Genomic DNA, 5,195 nt, shown 5'->3' on the forward strand with positions numbered 1-5,195 from the left:
AACTTACATGTACCACAGTTTAGCTCATTTGTGCCACCTTTTTATCTTTTATTTATGTCTCTGGGGGCATAATAGTAGAGAAGAATTTTATTAGGATTTACAGTCTGAGTCTTAGGGACAAAGTGTAGGCCCCCCAAAAATAAAAGGTTGGCCATAATCAGGTACATGACTTTATACACTGCACATGTGAAAAACCATTCCTGTTTTGATAGTTCCTTCATTTTTTCCCCTCTAGTCCTTATGTTGTTAATTTCATTAATACCAAAGCAGCTAAAACTAATTAACAACCCCCTCTGCTACTTAACTAACCAATATAAATAGCCCAGAACTTTAAGTGATTTGATGTCATACTCTGATTAAAAAGTGCCTAATTCCATAGACATAAGTGGGTATAAGTTGTTATTGTATGTGAATGGTAACTTGCAGTTTAAGTATCCGGACACATGATGGGGCTGTTGCTGTTAAATTCATATTGAGATGGTATTTCTTTATTTGATCATCATCAGCAAATTCTTTTTCCATATGAAAATGTATGAAACACTAATGAGACAGCATGACTATAATTTATAAGAAATGCTCATGGATTGACAGCTAGAATAGGCTCTCGCACCCTGCAATCTTTTATTGGATAAGTGCAAGAAAATGGACCCTTTGCAGTATTTCTGCATTTTCTTTGTATTACTGTAAGGTCTTTACCTCACAATATAAAGGGCCCCGAGGTGACTGTTGTGCTAATTTGCCCCTATATATATGAAACTTCATTGAGTTTAGTATAAACAGTTTTTACTGCTTGACGACAACAGTAGGTGAGGATTAATATGCAAACCATACAGACAGCAAAAAAGAGCATGTCAAAGTCTGTGACTGGTAGATAAACTCTATATTGTGTACTAGCAGATTTCTTTTTCTAATAAAAAAGAGGGGAAATTTCTCTGTGTATTTAGCAGGTGGAACTATGTTGGTTGGCCCCAGACTTTCCAGAATTGTGTGATATTCTGGAGCACTTGTGGGGAAAATGAACTAGTGACTCTTAAGTCTGATTTCAAACCATGTAAGCATCAGTCATCAATAAAAGCCAGAAGCAGTGACTGCAGCACTACATGGCAGGTTCTAATCCCTACAGCATGTTGTTTCACTTGAAGGCAAAACTTTTCCTGTGATTTTTCTGGCAGATTTTGGGGTTTTGTTTTAGTACCAGGCTGATTCTGCCAGTTAGATTTGGGTTGTTTTCTTTTTCAAAGACTGTTTTTTTTTTACACTTAGACATGTCCGGAACCAGGACTAATATGTTGTTTTTGTAACAATGCACTTAGGAAAAAACCTGCCAGGTATCATCCCTCTGGGGGTGATATTTTGTGTGTTGATAATTTCATAATCAGCTCTCTTTAATTTGGGGCTTTTATTAAAATTGTACAGTACATTGTAAATCTGTGTTTTAAAAAGCTCTATACAAATAATTACAACTAATAATTTTTTTCTCCACTTTTGCTCTGTCTTTACGTTTATCCTTTATCCTATTCTGACCGCTTTATCGAATCATTTCTTCCTCTTTTTTTTCCTGGCTGTCGACATTGCCATGTTACATGCACTCGTGAATAATTAAACTTATGTATATGTTTATTAAGAACGATCTGTATCCACTACAAATGATCTCAGGGTTTCCTCGCCTCCCAAATCCCACTTTAAGCCCTGCCTTTAATTGCTCTTTTGTTTAGGTGTGGAAGCAGAAATGTTTGCATTACCATATACTAATATTATGTAATAATTAACATAGCATGAAGTTCGAAAATACCATTTAAAGTTTGTCCTGTGAACCAGTGGGTTATATGAGTGCTGCCAGATTAGGCAAGAATGTGATGATATTTTGGTCTTTTTTTGTACTATTTTTTGGGTTACCACTAGCGGTGGGCAGATCGATCCAAATATCGATAGTATCGATACCAAGTCGGTATCGGATCGATACTAGCCTGGTGAGATCGATTCTTTACTTTGAGTTCTGCTTGTTTACAATGCTGTGCTTTCAGCACAGACGAAACAGCCAGGTCGCTGGACTCGCCGCTCCTGTGTCAGCAAAGAGCAGGGCACACTTTGCTCCCCGTCCCCCACTCTTACGGTGTGTTCACACCGAACGCGATAGAGGCGTCCAGAGCGTCAGGTTTACATATAAAGTCAATGGAAAAGCGCGATGACACGTGATTGCGCGTCCGGCGAAAATTTGGAAGCAGATTTGCGTCGCGAAAACGCCAAAACGCGTGAAACGCGCGTCAGTGTGCCGCGTCTGGTGCGTTTGACTCGCGAAAAAACCACGCGTGAGTTTTTTGTGTTGCACTTTGTGCATACGCTGCGCGTTCGCGTTCACCGCTCGAGTTGGAAAAATTTGAACTCCAGCGTCAAGTCGCGCCGCGTCAACCAATCAGGAGCCTGGTGACGTGGGTGTAACCAGGTCAAAGGGGCAGATCAAACCAAAGCCCTTCATTCTTCATTCAGTATGGAGGAAAAACTCATCAACGCAGTGGCTAATCGTCCAGAACTATACGATGCTAGCTGCTACTTCTACCGGGACAGGAATAAAAAGGACTGAGCTTGGAGGCACAGAAGTGAGGAGATCGGGCAACCTGGTAAGTTCATTTGTTCTTCTTTTTAATTTTCAGACTGACCTGATGAAGCCGCGCTAAAGCTAGCAAGCCGCCTACTGTCCCGCTATTTTCCCACTGATGTACAAATACCGTTCTGGTTTTATGCATGTTGTCATATAGGAATATATTGTTTATTAATAAACAGCACACAGTGGTCCCGCTCATCCGTCACTGCCTCGCTTTTTCGCTGATTTTTCATTGCACCGTACAGCATTGCATTCTGCAGCCTGATTGACAAATCTCCTCCGTGTCGTGTCTCCTGCGCTTGCCAAATTGATCATGTTTGGTTTTGATAACCATCACGTCCAATAGAAAAACAGCACAAAAACACTCATAACTATGACCCTCATTCGAAATAGACACCTGCACCGGGAGGAAAAGGCGCACGCAAAGTGGCAGGCAGATGAAGACAAAACGCGGCATAAAAATATTTTTACGTTTTGCAATCTACAAAGGTTTGCACTTTGAGAATCAACTTGTGAGAACTGTGACTAATGTTCATGTGTGTGGGGAAAAAAGTGTATAAAGTGCGTGGCGAGGGGCTAGTTATTCTGAGAACCCCTGCTGCAATAAAACAGGGACCACTGTATATACTTTCTCTATGATTATTGTATTCAACCTGTTAACATTTAATATTGTCTTGATAGAACCAACTGATTCTGCTGCAGAGCATCCTCTGTTGCTTCTCCTGCCTCCCCAGTCCCTCCGCTCCTGCTGCTGCACCCACAGGTATGTACAGCAAGCACTGATAGCTTTTTACTCGGTGTGGGATTGCCTTGTGATCACCTTTACTAAATATCTACAACTAATCTGATTATATCCTGTTTTGTTTTTTCAATGTTGAAATTAAAATCTAGTAGCAGCCTTCTCATTTCTTTGTGTTTTGTGCTGTTTTACAGGCCCACAGAGGAGGACAGCTCCGAGACAGATGAGGGACGGGTCCCAGGACGGTCCATCGGCGGTGGAGCTGGCCATCCTGGAGTCCCTGAAGAGGCCACGCCAGTCTGCAATGGAGCATTTCCTCCTCAGCCTTGTTCCTGCTCTGGAGAGCAGCTGGGTCTTTTTTTTTTATTCCTGTCTCTCTGTAAATAGTTATATTTTATATATTTATGTTTAATGTTTTTCTCTGTGAGAATTTTAATATTATTTCAAATAAATTTTTATAATGACTAATGTCTCAGTTCTACTACACAGCAAATGTTGGCACACGACTTGACACATGTAGAATTTATTTCATATTATACTAATGACAGAATATACTAATACAGTGGGATGCAAAGTTTGGGCAACCTTGTTAATAGCCATTATTTTCCTGTATAAATCGTTAGTTGTTACAATAAAAATGTCAGTTAAATATATCATACAGGAGACACACACAGTGATATTTGAGAAGTGAAAAGAAGTTTACTGGATTTACAAAAGTGTGCAATAATTGTTTAAACACAATCAAGCAGGTGCATAAATTTGGGCACCACAAAAAAGAAATGGAATAAATATTTAGTGTATATCAATGTGTGTGTCTCCTATGTGATATATGGGGGCCTTTGTCTGGACGTGCTTCCCATCCAGAGCTCCACAGCAGAGAGGAAGTTCCAGCGCTCCTGGAATCCCTCTGTGATGGACCGCCAGTCTCCAGGTGAAGGCACAGCCATGAAGTCGTCCACTAGACAGTCCCAGATGGCCGTCGCTACCTGGGGGTGATCTGGCACACCGTGGACACACCGACTCTGAAACTGAACGATGGTCCTGAAGGAGTCCCCGGTGGCAAGGAACCTGGACAAAATTGTTCAAAATTAGTATTATGTGTACTGCAGTTACAAAATACATTATTCAAATTCAAAAATACTTTTGTGATGTCAGATTTAAATTACAAAACATAAATCTTACATAAAACATTTTCTAATTATAAGGATAATTACATAATATATATTAGATATAATATAAAACAGTCAGTTGTGTTTTGTTTTAACTTTACCATATCATAATTTGATTGGTAGCAACTTTTACCACTACAGTGAGCCAATCACTCATAATTCCTAAACATGTAAATCAGGCAGGAATGAAGTAAGACATTAATAGAAATAAAGAGTTGTATGTTGACATGTAGCCCTTTCCTTGCTTAAATCATTAATATTTTTGAAAAATTTATCTGTGATAAGACATAGCTTATCAAGATAGAACCATATAACTAAAGATGAACCAAACTGTTCACAATTTTATCTACCTCTCAGTTTAAAGAAAGGCTGGTGACCCCTGTTATACAGTCTGACAGCTGCAAGGATTACATACAAATATTCATCTATACCAGAATTAAACCAGGTGTAAATAAGGAGTGAGTATCACTACAAAGATTAACCCACAGTGGTCCTTGTACCAGTTTGATATCAGCAAACACAGAGAGCATACACTGATAGACACCACAGCCATGCTATCAATGCAAACACTGATAACAGCATAAATTGAATTAAATCGGGACTTGATGAGACCTTTCAAGTATCACTAGAAATATTATAAACAGTCGTCTCCATACCACAGTTTGCTATCAGTAAACACCGACGG

At 39.6% G+C, this 5,195-nt stretch overlaps 1 long non-coding RNA gene across 1 annotated transcript; it reads left to right on the forward strand.

Annotated features, from left to right (window-relative positions):
* Window positions 1-2,448: 2,448 nt before the first annotated feature.
* LOC120437718 lies at window positions 2,449-3,567 on the forward strand. The gene is made up of 3 exons (XR_005611365.1): window positions 2,449-2,618; window positions 3,284-3,365; window positions 3,536-3,567. It is a non-coding gene; the product is annotated as an uncharacterized LOC120437718 (long non-coding RNA).
* The last annotated feature ends 1,628 nt before the right edge of the window (window positions 3,568-5,195 follow it).

Source organism: Oreochromis aureus, linkage group 3, assembly GCF_013358895.1.
Source record: "Oreochromis aureus strain Israel breed Guangdong linkage group 3, ZZ_aureus, whole genome shotgun sequence".
Classification (NCBI taxonomy): domain Eukaryota; kingdom Metazoa; phylum Chordata; class Actinopteri; order Cichliformes; family Cichlidae; genus Oreochromis; species Oreochromis aureus.